Source organism: Acomys minous (assembly GCF_964271855.1).
Source record: "Acomys minous genome assembly, chromosome: 18".
NCBI classification, from domain to species: Eukaryota; Metazoa; Chordata; class Mammalia; order Rodentia; family Muridae; genus Acomys; species Acomys minous.
In genome coordinates, this window is record NC_140501.1 from 49,594,842 (window position 1) to 49,615,036 (window position 20,195).

At 51.2% G+C, this 20,195-nt stretch overlaps 1 protein-coding gene across 1 annotated transcript in view; it reads right to left on the bottom strand.

Moving 5' to 3' along the window:
- The window catches only part of PEBP4 (phosphatidylethanolamine binding protein 4), a 221,631-nt gene that overhangs the window by 44,988 nt on the left and 156,448 nt on the right, over positions 1 to 20,195 (bottom strand). The gene's annotated exons all lie outside the window — the stretch shown is intronic.

Genomic DNA, 20,195 nt, shown 5'->3' on the forward strand with positions numbered 1-20,195 from the left:
TGTGAAGCCCCACACTTCAGAACGGCCATTCTAACTGTATAGAGTTCATTGAGGTGTGCGGACTTTGGGTCTGGCTAGTTTTGCTCTGTGTGTGTGTATTTTTTTTTTTGAAAGTTCTTTCAATAATGTTTTAATTAATAGGGGCTGAAGAGATGGCTCAGCCATTAAGAACACTGATTGCTTTTCCAGAGGACCGGCACCCACAGGGCAGCTCACAACTGTCTGTAACTCCAAGAGCTGACACCCTCACACAGACATACATGCAGGCTAAACACCAATGCACATAAAATAAAAATAAACAAGTTATTTTTTTAAGTTTTAATTAATAATAAAAAGGTAAGGAGAGTGGGGACTGAAACCAGAGATTATCCTCTGACTTGTCACACTCTGTGACACACACACACACACACACACACACACACACACACACACACACACACAAACAAAATTTATGTCTTTCCAAGAAATAATTTTGGCCCCACCACAGACTGAGATTAACTGTTGTTCATCCTAGCTGCCTTCAAATGTTTCATTAACTTACACGTGTCGCTTTCACCAGGTGACTCCTGCCCATCAGGGACTCCTGGTCTCTGCTTTCAAAGACCTCAAGCTCTGAGCTTGTCTTTCTCAGAGGGGCTCTTTGAAGCCTTGGTGTGCTGCTCCGTTGGCACGATGCCATAACTGTCCTACCCATTTTCCTTGAGGGAAACCTCAAGAAAGAAGGACTAGCGTAAGGATGAAGGAAAGGGGCGGCAAATGTGAGCTTCTCTTCCCCAAACTGTGTAGTGCTTGAGATTCCTGGATGTGGCGTGCTCCTTAGCTAGAGGAACCCAGGCCTCTCTCTTCTCTGTCTCTCTCTCTGTCTCTCTCCCCTCTCCTCTCTGTTTTTGTTGTTTGTTTTTGTTTTTTTAAGACAGGGTTTCTCCGTGTAGCCCTGGCTTTCCTGCAACTCATTCTGTGGATGAGGCTGGCCTCGAATTCACAAAGGTCCACCTGTCTCTGCCTCTGAGTGCTGGGATTAAAGGTGGGTGCCGCCACCACCTGGGTGGATTGCCATGGTTTTTGTGTGGTTGGTTTGGTTTGGTTTTAGGGTTTTACCTCTTGTTTTATAGAACCGAAAGGTACACTGAATTTTATCTAGCCTGTTATCTAGCCTGTCACCTCCCAGCCTGACACAATTCAGGCATCGACTGGGTCCTGGATGCAAATCACGCAATCACGGTTATCTACATTTAGGACCCTAAGGAATAACCATACCCTGGTGGAATCATGCGTGGTGTGGATGCTCTTTTGAAGGGAGAGCTGTTGCCCCAGCCCAGCAGATCTAGCTACCAGCTCTTTGGCTTACTTGGATGGTCCCTGCTTCTCTGCCAAGCTCACTCTTGCTTCCTTGCTCTCATACTGCATCTCTGGACAGTCCTGTTGCAGTGAGGCCTTTAGGTGATGGGAACATGGTGGGAAGGATGTGCTTGTTGGGGGTCAGATAAGACCCGGTCATACAGGTTCATGTGATGTCCGGGCTGTGAAGCGCACGCATAGGCAGTGAGCACTTGGACACGCCTGTGGGTAGTGGCAAGAGGCTGGCAATAGGTGGGCATCTTATTGGTCACTATCCTCGCCTTCATGGAGCTTTTGAGCTCCAGTGATTTCTTTAACAGGCTTTCTCATTTACCAAAGGAGCCCAGGGAGTCCATTCACAGAGTTACTATAGTGGAGACACTCGATGAGGAGTAAATTTCTAAGTAGGTATTCCTCACTATCCCAGGAGGATAGGTGGAAACTGGCTCTTCTGAGACAGGAGCATCTGTGTGCAAATCTTTAAGGCTGTGACTCTACACCTTGATGTGTCTCTGTCCCTGGCCTTGATGGTAACCAAGAATGGGACAGATGTTGGTGAATACGGAGGGCATCTGTGCCTCTGGTGTAAAAGCAGCCCACCTGGGAAAAGTGCTATAATGCATGAAATGCCTCCCCTGCCTCCTTACACCCCAAAGGTGTAGATTTCCTCCTGGGTGCAGCCTTCTTTGTCCTGGCTTACAGATGCTCAAAATCTCCTGCTCCACCCCATGGTGTGTCAACATACAGGCTTTGGAAGAGACCAAACTGGGTTGGGATGACTGCCTACAGCCTGATAGTTGTGCACCCATCCTGTGCCTCAGTTTCCTCGTGTGAAAAGTGGGGGTAATGGTACTATCTTGCTTACCTTGCTAGGGTGGGGATGGAGAGAGTAGCACATGGGTGCAAGGGCGTGGCATGTGGGTTTCTGGGTCCTCTGTAAGTCTCACTAAAGGGTACCGCTGCCTTAATGGAGTCTCTCCCCTCAGGAGTCCTCACACTTTAAAAGAGGGTGCTGGTCTGTTTAACACAGTGCAATCCACCGACTGGCAGGGGCAAGACTTCAGGGGAAAGCAGTAGGGTGGAGACAGGAGATATTTTGGGGGCAGGAAGTGGCCCCTCATTTAACTTCTGAAATCACACCACTTAGACTAGCAGTTCTCAGCCTCAAAGCTGTGACACGCTGGTGTGGGACCAGCAGTTGTGAGATGCATCACAGACAAATACGTTACTAATAATAAAGTGTTGCAGTTTTCGAATAATTTCCCCTTGTTTTTTTTCTTTTGTGTAAATTAGAGGGAATTCAAGGTTATCTCTCCCGTGTCATCAGACCCATCCTCACACCCATGTAAAGAGGCAGGACTTGGGGACTGTGCTTGGCTTTACAGGGACGATATATTTGATCACTAGGTCACGGGTGCCCCAGAAGTCATGAGCACAAGCTCCTGCCTGGGAGACAGAGAAACCCAGACGTGACAGGCTATGAGAAACAGAGACGCACTAGGTGTATGACACACACACAAGGGAACAAACACCTGCCATCTGCATCTGCACAGGTGACACAGACCAGCACCTGCCGCATGATGCCAATCAACGATGCTTAAATATGCGCTCAGTTGGTGGTGACAGCACAGTCGAAGAAATGTCCCCAAAGTGGAGGAAGTGGATGAAAGAAAGGCAATGCGGTGGGCCTCTCGGGGTGCTGAAGAGAGTCTATGGTTTGGTTCTGGTGGCAGACCTACAACTGAAACACCACAAAGATGAGGTCTGCCTCCTTGGGCTGAGCGTAGTGCGCACGCCTTCAATCCGGGCACTCAGGGGACAGAGGAAGGCAGATCTCTGAGTCTGAGGTCAGCTTGGTCTGCACAGTGAGTTGCCGGCCAGCCAGGACTACCACACCCCTTCCCTCAATAAAAGATCTGTGGCTTTGTTCTCGATGTTTGTACCTTCCCAGGAAAATGTTTGCGCATCTCCGTGGGGTCCTAGTCATACTCTTAAAGGGGCTTTCCTGCAACAGCTGGATTAGGGAGTTCCCCAAATGCTCTTAAGGTCTTGGGAGGGGACAGCTGCACTATGACAATAACCCAGGGGCTCTGGGAGCCTTGGGGTCTCCAGCAGGCTGGGTTTCCCTGTAGGTTCTGCCCATGAGCTGTGTTTACATTGCATCTGCCTATTCCATTTAGTGGCTTGGTGTCTGCTCTGAGCTACCTACACCCCCCATGCCACCCCCACCCCCGGGGCTTGGGGGAGATGACTGACTCTGTTTGCCTCGTTAGCACCAGTGCTTATACAGATGGGGATCTTCATCAGAGATCTAATTTCTGGTGACAGCTCTGTGGGTGCAGTAAGAGCATGTGTGAGGCCCACAGCATGTTGGGAAGTGTTCTTTGCCTGGGGTTTCCCTGAGCAATCTCAGTAAAAGGGGGTGGACAGACAACCCTCTTTAAAATCGAGGCTCCAGGATGCTGAGGTGACTGTTCTAGCTCATTTATTTGCTTTGTATGTTACTTTTCAACCTAGCCCTTCAGTTGCTAAGGAAACAGTGATGCATCCCAGGGTGGGGCCAGAGCTGGCCAATAGAGTCTTCTGAGGGCACGGTCTGGGAAGTGGAGGGGGGTGGTCAGGTATTAGGACTAAGGAGGAACTGGAGCAGTGTGGGATGAGGGGTTGGGGGGGCTGCAGGTCCCAGCCACACACAGTCTCTAGAGACCCATCCTTCACCATGCTCCCAGCAGATACAAGGCACATATCAGGCAGTGGTAACTGTCCATCCTGCCTTGGTATTTGTGGGGCGTTACCAGGTCCAAAGCATCTGCAGACTACAGCATCAAGAGCCAGGAATTTCTTGTCATGGACAACTTGGGAAGGGGCGTAGGCTAGTGCTAAACGCAGGCAGATACGTCTCTGTGAAAAGTGTCCCTGAGGGGAACTTTTTTGGCTTCCCATCCTTATCTCACCACCTGCATCAATGTCAGGATCCTTGGAACCTCCCATCAGTATGTTTTGGCTCCCTACCTTGGGCCTTTTTGTACATCATTCTCAAGCCCCTCCCCTCGGACCATCCTTACTTCTTTTCCAAGATCCTCTCCTCTGGGTGGTGTGGGTATCCTCTGTGGTCTTGCCAACAGCTGGAAAACCACACCTTGACATTATGTCAATCTTCTCCCCACTACTGAGTCCCCTCCCCCCCCCCCCCCCCCGCCCGCAACAATCCCTGTCTGCCTGTCATTTCCCTCGATCACCCAGTCTCAAAAACCTGTGAGTTATTTTTTATTCCTCCATCTCCTCTATCACCCTTATCTGGTCGCTTATCAAATTCTGTCAGCTCTTCCTTCAAAATGTCTCTAGCATATGTCCCTCCCTTCCTTAAAAGCAAATTTCATTGTTTTCCTTTGTATAAAGGAGAAATATGTTCAGTGTGAAATATTTAGAAAATGCAGTTCCCATAACCAAAGGAGACGATAATAAGTAAATAAGAAAGAAAGGAAAGAAGAAAATCACTGGCATCTGTTCCCATGATAGCTAACTAGTCCCGCTGTTTGGCTACATGCCAAGTCCCCTATGCCTGCTTTAGGGTCTGTACCCTTCACTGTTCTCTCTCCTCTCTTTGTTCCCCATTCCTGCCTTCACCCTCCCTTCAAGGTCTCAAGCTCTTGTCCCTTGTTCCTCCCTCTCTCTTCTGCTCTGGCCAGTCTAAGCTCCTCAAACAGTCTTCAAAATGTCCTGTTCCCAACCTGTTGAATTCAGAGAAGATGAGAGTCCACAGGAAGCAAGTGCCCCATTCTAGGGAGAAGCTCGAAGTTTGGCACGCCTATGGCCAGTTCCTTTGTGGGAACTAGAAAGAGGCTTGCCTTATTCAGGGTAGAAGTTCATCTACGTATCTCCCAAGGTCCATAGAGTGAAGACTTCATCCCCACATTAATATGCTGATGGTATTTGGAAGTGATTGGGCCTAGAAGAGGCCATGGGTAGATGACATTAATGGTAAGAAGGTGAAGGAAGATTCGGGCACCCATGTTTGTTTTGAGTCCCACTGGGTGCTGCTCACATGCTGGCCAGATGCTGGGTTGGGGGGCAGTAGGGGGGGAGCATGGGAGGGGGCATGCACTTAGACCTCTCAGCCTTCAGAACTATGACTGTGCAAATCTGTTATTTTTTCCACTTTTTTTGTATGTGTGTGTGTGCTTGTTCGTGTGCGGGTGGGTGCATGTGTGTGCTGTGCACATACACACATGTGCAGAGGCCAGAGGACACCTTAGGTGGTTGCTCCTCAGGAACGTCATGTACCTTTTGAGTTGGGGTTTCTCACTCGGGACTCAGTGAATAGGCACCAAGTACCAAGGATCCTCCTGTACACTTCCACAGTGTACTAGGGAACCTGGCTTTTTTTTTTTTAATGTGGATTCTGGGGTTTGATCTTGGGTCCTTACGCTTGCATAGAATACACTTTACTGATTGAACAGTCTCCCCAGCCCTAATCTACCCTGTTCTTTGTAAATTATTCATTCTTAGGTATTTTGTTATAGCAGCAGACCACATACAAAGACACCAAGGATGGGTAAATGACTTGGTAGGTAGAGAACAAACTTCCTCTAGGGGAGCAGTGATCAACTCTTAGATGGTGGCCCTGGTTAAATGTCCTCTGCCACGTGGTTGGGAAAAAACCTAACTCACCAGCCTCAGCTTCTGGCTTCCTGGCACTTACCATCCCTGCTGGAGCTGGGCTACACCCTGCCTCTCAAAAACCTGTGTTCTACCCCTTCCCAGACTCCTGCTGGAGCTCTACCCTTCTCCAGCACCCTTGCTCTCCCTACTCTTATGTACCCACGTCTGTGGCTCAGTGTCAGCCCTCTAACGCCTATGGAGTCCAGACAGTGTCCCTGAAGGCATCAGTGGGTGGGGTGGGGCTCTGTGGTGAGGGCCTGGGTCTACAAGAGCTCCCTCCATCCTATTAAGACAGCCTCCCAACTTGTCAGTGTTGCTTGCTAGAGATGCTTCTCAATTATGGCTGGGTTATGTCCAGACAAACTCATCACAGATAGCGGCCAGCATTAGCTCTAGATGCATTTTATCCACCTAACTCACAGCATACCACAGTTTAAAACACATCACACTGTAAAGTGTTGTCAGCCGCCCCTTGTATTTTTGGGACTCACCAAGAGCTGAGGCTCTGCCTGGGACTGTGAGTTTCATGGTGTGTATATTGCTAGCCTGGGAGGAAGTCAAAACTCCAAATCCAAGTCTGGGTGGGAGTGCTGGACAAAGCTATGAGCCCAGCACATGGGAAGATCAGGTGGGAGGATCCCTAGGACTTTAAGGCCAGCCTTGGCTATGTAGTGAGTTCCAGGCCAGCCTGAGCTACATAGCAAGACTCCATCTCAAAACAAAGCATAAGGAAACTCCACCAAATTTACACATGGGTTCTACTGAACACACAATCATGTTCACATAGGCCTGCATTGAAAATGACAAGTTGAGCCACTCTTACAAGTTGAGACCATTACCCAATACTTTAAAGGCCTAACCTAGGGAGAGCAAAGCTATCCAACTCTCTGTCAACTTATTTCCCCTTTACAGAGGTCTGCCCCTCCGCCCACCTCTTCATGGTCAACTCTGATGCTCACACAGAAGGGCCATCCCCACCTTGGCAGCTCAGGCTGCCCGAGGCAGTGGCAAACACTCATCTTTACTCATCCACTTAATGAGGACGCATGAGGGTCCTTTGCAGATTTCACAGCACTTGTGTTCTGCTTCTGATTCCAGAACATTCTGCAACGAGTCACTTGCACTCTCCAACCCTCACTTTCTGGCGTGTGAAATGGGGATTAAGGCAACTCTTGGCCCCCTCGCTTGTAAGAATCATATATGTGACGGCATTTTACACACTGTGGAACTCTGGGAAGTGCCATTGGCATCATCCCATCTTCCTTTGTCCGAGGTGTGCTAGTCTCCTGTTTCGGAGAGGCGGTGGCTGGCTCCCAACAGTTGCAAGGGTGTACCGGGCTTTTGAAGAGCTATACAAGGATTCGTTTATGGAATGCATTTAGAGCATTCTACCTACCTCCTTCCATGGAGGATTTACACAGTCTCCAACACGACCAAGCACAGTGGAATAATAACATAACGACAGTGACAAGTAACCTTGACGGAGCTCCTACTGCACGCTTGACACCTTGCTAAGAGCTTTTTGATCGCTGCTTCATAGAATCGTCACAGTAGGGTCCTCAAGGAAGGTACGATTGTCGCCCTTACAGTATGGATGAGGGATTAAGTTGTGCGGATGGTGAGAGGTCTGCACAGGGAGCAGGGAAGTCGAGGACATGATGAGCCAGAAGATTTAGATCACCACAGATCACACTTACAAAGGCAGCCGGGAGAGTCTCCGGCAAACTACAAGTGGGCAGTAATATATACATATTACTGTTTGGCACCAGGAAAGCTTAGCTTACTTAAATCAGCCTTTAGAATAACCCTGTGAGGAAAGTATTTGTCTTAGCTTCTTTTTCTGTTATTGTGATCACATGTCCTGGCAAAAGAAACATAAGAGAGAGAGGATGGTTCCAAGCACAGTCCGCCGTGGTAGTGAAGTCAGGGCAAAAGTTGGCCACGTTGCAGCCACAGTCAGGAAACCGAGAGGGATTGATACCTGCTTGAGGCTGCTCAGCACCCTCTCTCTACTTATATACAATCCAGGATCCAGCCAGGGGATGGAACCACCCACAGTGGACAGGCCTTCCCACCTCAGTTAGCTCAGCCAAGATAACCTTCTTCAGGTATGCCCAAGGGCTCATTTCCCAAGTGTTTCTACACTGTCAAGTTGACAGCTAACAGCGTCAGAGCACTCCTTATTCATTTTACGTGGGGGGGAGAGCAGCAACCACAGAGATCCAGGGCCTCCGCCAGGCCATCCAGCTAGGGGATAAAAGGCTGGCTTGGCGGTCCAGGCCCTATTGTCCATTTAACCCTATCAATGGTGGGGCTCCCAAGCCTTCTTCCAGACAAACAGGAAACGGATGCTTACCACAACACTGCTGATGGTATTCCACAGGCCTGCTAATGAGAAAGTCCCTGTTAAAGCCTTCAATGCCTCTTCCACCTGAACCCAACTGGCTTAGGAATACCTCTCTGGCTTGGGGTGCCCGGGGCTGGGCACTCATAGGCCCTCCCAGTAAACTTCAAGACAACAAAGACTTACAATACCTATCTTGGCCTTCCCTGCCCCCTACCTATTTTCTCCCCCAAAGAAAAATGAAAGAATCTGATAATTACTTCTATCTACCACCCAACTGTACTAATTACCAACCTATTTCTTCACAGTGTGACAGACACCAGCTCTGGAAAACACATAGAGATAAATTAGCACTAATTGGTTTTCCTCTGGCTGTTTGAATTAGTATTTAAAGCTCCAATTACAAAGCAGAATAATTGCTATTAATGTCCTATCGCAGTACAAAAGGCAGTTCTCTCGAGAACCAGCCCAGGTGTATGATTACTCTGATTACAGCGTATTTAACCTGGCTCGTTAAGAGGGAGAGGAGCAGACAGTTTCAATATGGCCGACAGGCCACTGCCTGCAGGGCTGTGGCTGGAAGGAACAACAGGCAGGCAGAGAAGATGGGAGCGGAGTAGAGGGTCCCAGGGTGTAGGAGCTTGGGCCTGCCAGCCCCTGCCAGTCAGCAAAGACCCTCGAGTAGAGACTCTTGAAGGATGTCTGAGTGGATGGCACAGGGGGTATGTGGTCCCCGGCTTAGAGCCAGGTTTGGTACCAGCCAGTACCAAACTGGGTCTTTGTCTTTGGCCACACCACCTTCTTCTTGCTGGGGGGGGAGGGGCCTGAGACTCACTCTACCTTCTTTGCTTTCTTCAATCTTCCCACTCTGTTTCCTCCCAGTCCCTTCTGTTTCCCCATGTCTGACTTGAGAGATGGGGGAAGGGCACTCGCCCTGAATGCATGCGGATGCTCGGCAGAGGTGAGTCGGGTGGAGTCCTTGGCTCCTTGGCTCCACTGACAAGCCCTCAAAACTCCACAAGCTTCAGTAGTTTCCTCAAAATGAGGACCACAGTCTCCGCCACCTGTGAGGACAGACGTGTACCTGTGAGTCCGAGCCCATGGCATCAGTAGAGTTGGGTTTCCACATTCACTGCCCAACAGCCGCGGCTGGAGCTGGACCCACCTCTTCTCTCTTTGGCCTCCTCTTCCCTTTCAACAAGCGTCCTTCCCCCTTTTTCTCTCTTCCTCAGCTTCTACTTCCTCAGTTCCCCTGGGCTGTCTCCCAGAGCTCTAGTCTCCCCATTCACACAGGGATGCTAGGATCTCAATGAACTCTCCTTTCCCCAAGCAGCCGCGTTTCAGAAGGGAGGGCTATGTTTAACCCAAAGAAGTGAGTCACTAATGGTGAACTTTCAGGCAAACTGAGATGATATTTTGTGGGGGAGCGAGGATGTCACAGTGCTCTTCAGAGCCCCCTAGGCAGCTGTCTACTCGCTGACACACACACACACACACACACACAGGTTTGGCGGCACGGGGCCTGTGCCAGGCTGAGTCTGAGCCAGGGAGATGGGAGAAAGAGGCAGGGTAGGAAGCCCTCTGCGGGCACCTAGGCTGCAAAGCCAGTTGGGGTCGCTGACTTGAATGGTGAGGTTTGGTGGTGGTGGGGTTCCATTCTGGAAGTGCTGGCAGAGAGGAGAACCCCTCATCCATTTGTCCCTGATAAAACGTTCAGTTGTGTTTCTGGGCTGGGTGTCCCTGAAGCTGTCATCCTTTATCTTCGGATGCCCTGTTTTGTGGCCCTAGACCTCCTTCCTTGCTGGCACACGGAAACAGTCCGTTGTGAGGTCGACGAGTGTCCCTTGTCCTTCGAGCCTTCCCATCTTTTCTCTGCTTTCCTTCAGGAGTCCCCCCTCTTCCCCTCCCCGCCCCCCACTTTGTTCCTTTCGGTGTGCCACTTCCCTCCTGCATTCTGGGAGAGAGGGTCACAGGGCTAGGAGCCATAGCAGCACCCTCGGGGTGGTGGCCAAGGCTCAGTCCAGCTTTGCATTAAGCTAGCCATGCACTATGTTTTACTTTGCCTCCTCAGCCTCGGTTTCCCACCTGTGCCATGAGAGATTGGCTCCAGGGGCCGTTTGAAGGGAATGTGCTAGCTCTAGAAGCTCCCCACTTGTCTCCTTCACCCCCACATGGTCCCTGACATCAAGTAGCCTGCATATCTGGGCGGCATCCATTGGTGACTTTGGTTAAGGGGGTCTTGAGGTCGGCAGTGGGAAGGCCGCCAGGGTCTGTCTATTGGGGAGAAGTCCCTGGGTGGTCTATGTTGGGTGGGCCCAGCTGTAGCAGCCCAGGCGAGCAGCAGCATTGCCAACCAATCCTTCCTTTACAATCATGCTGGGAGGGACTGGCAAGGGCCTGTGGGTGGTGTTCACGTATGGGGGGGGGGATTTCTTTTTAAGAGACAAGGTGGGTGGAACGGGGGAAGCCAGCTGGCTGTGGGCTCTATTTCTACTGACAAGGCTTTACCCTGTAGGTGTGAGGAATTCCAATTAAATATGCAGCCTATTTGTCTGTGTGTGGGAGAGGGTTTGCTGGAGGGAGGGGGATGGAGGCAGCGTCTCTGCGGCATACCAGCAAACCAGAAATTAGCTCCGTTCATCACAGGCACACGGGGCTTCCCTCAGCCCTCCTGTGCACTCGCAGGAGTCGCAAGAAGGAGACAGACAGAGGAAGCTAGAGAGAGGTTGGGGAGGCGGGCTCCCGGCTGGAAGGGCTTCCGGAATTTCTGAGTGGGCAGGAAGGATTGCCCGATTCCTTGGCTCTTGGGGGGGAGGGTGTTTCCGGATGCTAGCAGTGAGCTCCTCTGGGGCGGCTGTCTGTCCCCACTGAGGATGGCCAGGGTAGGATGGCCAGGGTGGTCTGGGCTCACTCCTGGCAGGGTCTCTGATAAGTGGAGGAGTGTCTGCAGACAGGGAAGGCACCACTAGCCTAGAAGACTGACCAACCTCCTCCTACCTACCTCTCTAGTCCAAAGAAGCACCAGGGGAGCCTCACTGGGGCAGTGATTTCTCTGTAGAAAACACCCCTGTGGTGCTGGTTTGAGGGTTATGCAGAGGCACTTTGGGGTTACACAGGTCCTCAGAAACTGTTGCAGACTTTTTTTTCCTGTCCCTGAGAGTTCTCTTATTCCTCATATGCGGAATGGAGAAAACAGAAATGCTTTCTAGACTACAAAGATCAATCCACATTGACCCAGATAGAGCTGGTCTTTTGATAGTGAGATCATGTGGCTTTGAGGAGGTTTGCGTGAGGGCCCCCATGTGAGACATCTGATGGTCTGTGAGCATGGCCACAGAGATGGTTAGCCAATGGTTAGTCATTGTCTTTCTCAGTCTTAGCTATCAAAACACTGGTTGTCCATTCAAACTGCTGTCTTACACCCCACCCACCCATTTCGCCATTGGTCAATTCCCCGGCATTTTTCCCCTTAAGTCTTCTTCTCTCTTTATTTGCTCTACCACCACTCCCACCTCCAATTCACCTCCAATTCACTGCTAATGAATGAAAATATAATCCCTTGGGCACCTAAGAAGCAAAGTAGCTGGGTTGATCCAGAAGGGGAGAAGGAGAATGTCAGATGGGTATATATTTTTTTTCTGATCAAGGCATCCAAGATGTTGGTTGACTCATCCCAAGCTACCAAGCACCTCCTCTTCCGAGCAGGCCCGGTGTGAAGCCTGCTGGGTATGGAGGGGGTTGGTGAATGGCTTCATGCCTGCCTGAAGGATGGCATGTGGCCACAACTGGGATAGCTGGTAACGGGTACCAGGGAGGCAAGCCTGGTAGAGCGATGGGATGGATGTTGGGTAGAATGTGGAATAACACCATTTAGAAGGAGAGGGGGACAGTTGTGTTGATAAGTGGGCTGGGCCAGAGTCAGCAGTGGGCAGTTGGGAAGGAAGTCTGGTACTAATCATCCAAGGAGGAATACAAATGACAACCTCTGTCCTATTTTCCCTGTTTGCTCCCTTCTTCCTGTTTCATCTCTGCTGCTTCCTTCATTTACTCTCCCATTATCCCTACACCCCAATCTGTAGCATCTCCCATATTTATAGGGTGGGAAAAAGAGGTCGTGGATGCCTCAGAGGAGCCCCCTGTAGCAGAGAAGACAAGACCGTCTCTGAAGATGCCCTGTCAGGGTTTTGAGTTCAGTGCCCAAAAGACGATAGAGCCTGGGTCACACAGAGGAGTGCAGTCCTGGCTCTAGCCATTGTATCCTCTCTGTCTCTTGATAGAAAGGTGAAATATGGGTAGCAGCTTAGAGGAGAGGTCTAAAGTAGAGGTGGAGGGGACCACAGGAGGCCAAAAGCAGAGAATTTGGAGAGGGGGAGGCGTGTCCACTTTGAGAATATTAAATTGGTAGCATCGGGTTATAAGTTATCCTTAAGGAGAGAGACAGCCCTTCCTTGAACCAGATGTTTGTGGGAAAGCTGGAAACACAACACTGGCCTGCATGTAGACACAGGCCAAGGGCCCTTGGAACTCAGCTGGGGTCCTCATCAGTGACTGTGAACTATGAGGTTTGCGGATGGTGCTGTGGCACTTCCTACTCTCCTGTGACATGTGATGCTGTGTGTTATGTGGATCCCACAGATGACGCCAGCACTCCCTCTGGGAACCCACTGACGAAAGGAAAGCATCTCTGGGGAGGGCCACATACCACCTCATCACTTTTTGCTGCCCAGGACCATATGAGCTAAATGGCACCCGCCCTTGTTTGAAGGGAGGAAGAATTTATTTTGGCTCATACTGAGGAGGGGCACAGCTCCATTGTGGCAGGAGTTGGGCGGCTGCGGTGTGGCTTTTTCACATCTTGGTGGGTCAGGAAGCAGGGGTCTCTGGTTGCAAGTGGGACTAGGCTATGGCCTACAACAATCCGCATCCAGGGACCACCTCTACCGGCCACATCTCCTACCCGAAAGGTTCCACAGCCCCACCCCCCACCCCAAAACAAGTGTTCAAATAGGAGCTCATGATAGGAGATCTTTTATGTTCAAACCATAATATCCCGTCCCTGACCCTCAGGATGAGAACAGATGAGGCATCTGTGATGGAGGGTTTTTTTTTTCTCTAAGCCCAGCCCTCAAGCATGATAGGAGAGAGGCAGCAGGAGGTGATCGTGCTTCTCAGGAGGTCTTTCCAAGCTGCTGAATGTTGTTAGGAAAGACTGGAATCCTGAGTACACCAAAGTGGGTCCCTTAAACCACAGGTAGGATTCACACTGGGTTGGGGAGGTGGTGGGTAGGGACTATGAGGACTCCTTGAGACAGAGTCCAGGATGGGCAGGGAGGAAGCTCGCTGTACAGTCCCAAGACCCTCAGGCAGGGTCGCATCTTGAAGAAGATGAGCAGGTGTCTGCTGGGCTACATTGGACAGGGCGGGGTCTCCCTGTAACAGGCAGAAGACAACTAGGGAACTCATCCTCTGACATTGCTGCCACAACATGCCTGTCACCCCGGAGCCAGGGGTGGCTGGGACACAGGGGGAATAGGAATGGTGAATGGCAGAGCTGCTGCAAGCCCACAACCTCTCTGTTGAGAGGGAGGAGAGAACCCGACCCACCGTGAGGTATTTTCCAGGCGCCAGGGATAACCTTGTAGGAGGGAGAGAGAATCCAATTAGACATGCAAGGCTGGGAGCTGGGTGGTGAGTGGGCAAAGCTTGCTTCTCGCTTTCCTGGCTTCCCCAGCCCTCAGCGGGATGTGACAGCTTGGCTCCCTCATGGCAGCCCCTCACGTCCCATTTTCCTCTCCAAGGGGAAGATTGCTGCTCTGGCCACCACCCCATCTGACGTGGAGTGAAAGCGTGAAACCCTGAGTCAGGAGCACCCCAAAAGAAATGGGCACCACTGTTCTGTTCTCTTTAGTTTGCCTCTAAATTTGGGTAGGGTGCTACCTCCTGCTCCCCTGGGCGTTGGGCATCCATCCTTCTCACCTCCATGAGCATATCTAAACTCCCCAGGAAGCACCTGTTTCATCTCCTTGGTGACCTTGCTCCTCCAGAAACCACTCTTCCTAACTGCCCCTAGCAGCCTGGATCTTCCTACCTCGGAAGTATCCCGGTTATCCTTACTGAGGGACATCTATGGGTGGACACCCAAGCATGTTGGTAAAAAGTGGCTTATTGTGACCCTGGGCAGGCCCCTGACCTCCTCAAGGCTTCAGCCACTGCTCCCTCCCCTTTGAGTATCCCAGGAGGAGAAGAGCCTATTGGTGGAGGTTGGCCTGGCTTATCCTTTCTACTGAGATGGATGGGCCTGAGTGGCAAACCATCCCCTCCCCTGACTGGCCCCAACTCCGGGCCCCTGAGTAGAAGGTTCTGGAAGTATCCTTTGGTTGGTAGCTGAGTACCCAGGCCATTTCTAAGTCTCTTGATTTTCTTCCTCACCCTTCTCTTCCAGCTCTGCTGGGTCCATTGGAAGGGAAGGTGAGGTCCTTGGTGAGCCTTAGCACCCCTCCAGAGTCAGAGCCTGCCACTACCCAGGCACTGGCTCCTCTGTCATTTCATTACAGGCTGTCCTTAGAGGTGTGAGGAACCCCAATTAAGCATGCAGCCAGTCTGCCTGTGTGGGGGCCTGGGCTGTGGGGGAGGCTCCTAGCACTGGTGAGGTGACTAATCCTCACACCACCAATTACAAGTCTCTAGGGAGGAGGTGTGGGATGGTGAAGGGGGCGGGGGAGGTGGGGAGGTGGGAGGAGGGGGTTTCCTCACCCAGTTAGCTGCTGCTGGGCAAACTGGGCCTTTGGAGGTGGCCAGAAGACAGTGTGCGATCCTTAGAAATCAGAGCCACAGGGGCTCAGTCCCCTCACAGGAAGGGCACGCCCTACAGTGGGGTCCAAGGTACCCTTTTCACAACTCTAAGGTGGCCTCAATTTACAAAATACAAAACAACAACAACAACAACAACAAATAGGATCTGAGCTACAGAGAAGTAAGTGACATATCAAAAGTCACTTAGCTAAGAGGTGACAGGATTGGATGAATGTATAACTCTAAGGCCAGTGGGGTTTCATGATGTATGTAAGACAGTAGCTCTGAGGGTCTCAGCCAGAGGTCCTGTGTCAAAGGTCACAGGTTCCCCCCCCGCCCCCCCGCCCCATCCCCCAGTCTGTGGAGAGACTAGACACTCAGGGAGCTAGCTAGCTAGGGTAGGTCCCTGGATCCCCTCCCCCACTCTGCTTGCCCAATGATGGGCAGAGGTCATGGGAATCTGGGCAGCAGCTCTACTGAGATGCTTATCCATTTGACGTAATTGTCTGTTGATGAACTAGGCTACATCCCCAGGCCTGGGCTTCATATCAGGGAGGGCCAGGGCCAGGGAATCCAAGCCTCCAAGAAAACAAAAAGAGATTCAGCCTGTACTTGAAGTTGGGTAGCATTTGTAAGAGGTACTGAGAGGCCCAGAAGAAAACTGAATTGGCTCACTGGGCCTGGGAGAGGCTGGATTTAAACCCTCATCTGGAGCAGAGTGAAAGGCGATCTGCCTTCAGGGGAGGACACAGAATGTCAGAGAGGGAAGCTGGACTGAGGCCTCGGAAGAGCCATCTCGGCCTTTCTCCCTTAATCTCTGCTAAAAGCTCAGGCTAGCTAGAGACAGGCCCTTGGAACCAAGGCACCCCATTAAGAGTGGGTCCAAGAGCAGTGCAGGGACCAGAGCTTTGAAAAGCAGCAGAGGGCTCTGGGAAAAATGGGAGGAGGTGGGTCTCCAAGACCTTCATGATAGTTTCCTTCTTGTGTTTTGTTTTTTTGTGTTTTTGTGGATTTTTTTGTTTTTGTTTTTTGGTAAATGCATGTGGAAAGAAATTAGCTGCTCCCCTTTCCCAAGGAGGGCAAATGAGAGAGGGACCAAGGTTTAGACTAGCCCACAGTGGACTCTTATAAGACGAACCCTTAACGAAGGCTGCTGGGCGCTGCACCGGGGAGTCTTGCCTTTTTTTACCTGGGGGTGGGGGAGTGGATGCTAGCCTCCTTCCTCCTGGTCAGGTTCACTGAAGACAGAAGCCCCTGTTTCCCTGTTTGTGAAGCCCAGGGTAACCCATGCCTTGAACTCCATTTGTCCGAGGCTGGAGAGATGGCTCAGTGGTAAAGTTACTGTCCTGCTCTTCCAGAGGACCAGGGCTCGATTTTCTAACACCTACATCAGGCAGGCAGTTTATAAACTGCCTGCATGGGCCAAGGGTTCCGATAGCTCTAGCATCGGGGGACATCTGCCTTCGTAGAAACATACTCCCTGCCCCACCCCCATGATTAAAAATAAAATAAATCTTAAATAAAAATCTACATGTCCAGAGGAGTCTGCCAAATATATAGCATGGGGAACTAGGGCATTTGTGATCCTGCCTGAGCCCCCCGGTGAGGGTCTAGGGGGCGGTCAGACATAACTTTTAAGGTTCCACAGTTCTCCTTAGATGCTCTCGGGACGATCCCCTTGGTGGGGATTACTGGGCCCAAAGGCACAGGTCCACCCTGCGGCAGGTACACTGGGTGACTGGGAGCCTTCAGCTGAAGAAACAAGGATGGAGGATGCTAGACTGTTGAGTACACTTCTCAGGTCCCAAGCGCTACTCACCTTCCCTGGCTCTCTCCTGTCACGCTGAACCCAAGCCCTCTCAGTGAGTTACTCTAACAGGCACACGGGCTAGGCGGCCACCTAAATCCCTAGATAAACGGACCAACCAGCTCAAAGTCTGAGACCGCCCCACCCCCAAAGGTCTCCCAGCTAGCAAACAACAGTGCTGGGGTTCAAATCTGGATTTCTGTCTTCTGGGTGGATGGCCCTTGACCCTGGCATGATAAATAAATAGCCCCTTGCCCCATGTTGAGCTGACCTTGGGTGCCATCGGGGGTCGGAGTTTCCAGAACCCTCACCTGGAGGGCACAGGATAAGGCGTGGCACATGAGTGGGCGGGGAACACGAGGGGGCGGGGCGTGACAGTCCCTCTTCCATTCTTTGCCTTGCCCACCCGAATTGGGCCGCCCTCGGCAGGTGGGTGGCCTCTCTCCCATCAGTCCTGTGGAGGAGTTGGGAGTTCCGGAAGCATAGGAGGGGGCCGGCAGGGGCTGGTGGAAACTCCCAGGCACGGGGCTGAGAGTGGGGAGGAGGGACACGGGGGTGGGTCCCAGGCTTTTCCCCACACTTCCTCAGGGATCGCTTTACATAACCAGGCCTGCTTAGTCACTGCTTTTTTACTTTTTTTTTTTTTTTTTTTTTGGAAACAATTTTCTCAGCATCACAGCTCCCCGTCTCCATCCCTTACTAGTCACCGGTGCTAGGGAAGTCCCTTTTCTCCTGTTCCCTAGGCAACCCAGCACATTTGCCTTTCAAATGCTCCAAGGCCTGGGCGGGGGTAGGAGTTCCCTCCCCCTGTACCCAGGCCTCCCACACAGCCACTCCTGCCTCAGTTGGCAAGTCAGGTGGCCCAGCTGCCAGAGACATCTGGGGAGACCAAACTCTTGTGCTCGGCCTCGGATCTCATCTGGGACCCCCTGGCTTAGGCCCACAGCCCCCCAACCCATGTCTGGAGATGCCCATATGGGCCCTTGGATGTGGCTGGCTCTCCTTCTTCTCTCAGGGAGAGAAAGCAGGCCAAGAATCCCAGTGAAGTGACAAAGCCGGTCTGTCTCAACAAGGCCCAGGGAACTTGAGGACTGTAGAGACCATGCTGCTGCTATACCTCAGGCGAAGAGCCTGGGGTTTTGTTGGTTCTTTTCCTCTCAGTGTAGGGAGAGGATGTGAAGGGGCCTACTTCCTTCCTCGTCTTTGGCTCTCTTGAAACTGCCCATGGCAGCCTTGGTTACACAGCAGTGCCCAGTGGCTTGGGGAAATTAGAGTCCAGGTAGCAGCGTGGTGGCAGCAGGTCTCTCAATGAAGTAAGAAACCCAGGACGGAGAATTCAGACCTTGTATGCTTCCTTCACTTCCTTTAAAAGGCCATAGTATTTTTTTTTCTAAATCTGTCTGTGTCTTCCTCTCTCTCTGTCTCTCTGTCTGCTTCTCTCTCTCTCTCTCTCTCTCTCTCTCTCTCTCTCTCTCTCTCTCTCTCTCTCTCTCTCTCTCTCTGTGTGTGTGTGTGTGTGTAGCTGCAGGTTCATGCATGTCACAATGCATTTGTAGAGGTCAAAGGTCAACTTGTAGGAGTTGGTTCTCTCTGTCCTGGGTCCCAATCTTAGGTCACTGGGCTTAGTGCCAAGCATCTTTACCCACTGAGCTATCTCGCTGACCACCTTAACGCTGACTGTAATGACATAAGGCGCCTGAGGTTGTGAGTTGAGAACACTTGCACGGAGTTTAAAAACAACCCAGGGCAGTATCACAGCACACATAGAGTCTTTTTGCTCCTTCATTCAACACACATTTGTGGAATACCTACTACGCGCTAAGAGTTGTCACAGTCTTTAAAAACCATTAGGTCCAGACCTCTGCCTCTAGCAGTGTGAAACTGCCCAAGTTATCCATCAGAGCATTAGAGGACAGGCGTTTTCCCACAGGGCCTGTGGCCTGCGTGTGGAAAGTCTCACAAGCCCCACCCCCAGGGGGATGCTAACTAGGGGAAAGGTCTTGAAAACGTGTAGGAACCATGAGCAGATTTCAAAACATTGGCAAGTGGGCAGGAATTAGAAAATTCTACACCTCCGAGCAAGTTTGAGTAAGTGTTTCTCTAGGGCAGTGAGTGGCTCTCTCAACCTTCCTAGTGCTGTGACCCCTTAATTCATACAGTTCCCCTGGTTGTGGTGACCCCCCCAACCATAAGGATTGTTTTGTTGCTACTTCATAATTGTAATCTTGCTACTGTTATGAATTGTAAACATCTGTGGGTGGGACCATGATGGCCCGTGATTATGGAGCAATGGCTGAGGAGAGCTTCAACCCTGGTGACCTCAGGTGAGGGCGGCAGGAGTTGGCCCCCTCCCCTCTCCCAACCTGGTGCCCTCAAGTCAGCCGCCCCACCATCAACCCTAGTAAGAATTGACTACCGGGTCAGTTATCAGACGTCAGTCTTTGTTTGACCTTATAACCACCCCCACTACCCTGCAGCTCCTGAGTCTGCGGATGAAGTATCTTCCAACATCCCTGCCCTGGTCACACAAACCTTGCCCCCAGAGACCTTGGCCACCTACCTCCCCAAGGGGCATAAATACTTCCTTCTCTGCCCCAATGAGCTGTCTCACTGAAGATGTCTCCTGAGAAGGCTGTTTCTTGTGACCTCACCGCAGACCACTGAGCCTGTGTTGCACCCACCCCTCTCAGGCTAAGCCTCCTTCCCTCCAGTCCAGCTCAGTGCACAAGGAGCCCGGATACCCTGAGGGGAGAGGCAGAAATGGCCGCATCTGTGTTTTCTGATGGTCTTAGGTAACCCCGAGCGGGGTATGACCCACAGATTCTGGGGAGCACACCTGAATACCCTGCTGAAAAGGGCACCACCTGCATGATTTGGGGGTACCCAAGTGGGCTGGGCACCTGCTGCTCTGGGATTAAGTTCTGCCAACCAGGTTCTCAAGGTCAAACTGCACTTTGTTCCCTTTTTATATCTTGATGTTTCTCAGTATTTATTTATTTATTTGTTTGTTTATTTTATCTATTTTTTATTTTTTAATTTTTTGGTTTTTCAAGACAGGGTTTCTCTGTGTAGCCTTGGCTCTCCTGAACTTGCTTTGTAGACCAGGCAGGCCTCAAACTCACAGTGATCCACCTGCCTCTGCCACCCGAGTGCTGGGATTAAAGGTGTACTCCACCACCGGCCCTGGTTCCCAGTCCTTTCTTGAGAGTAAGGCACCTTATTGCTATTTTCTTGTTATTTCTTTTATGTTGC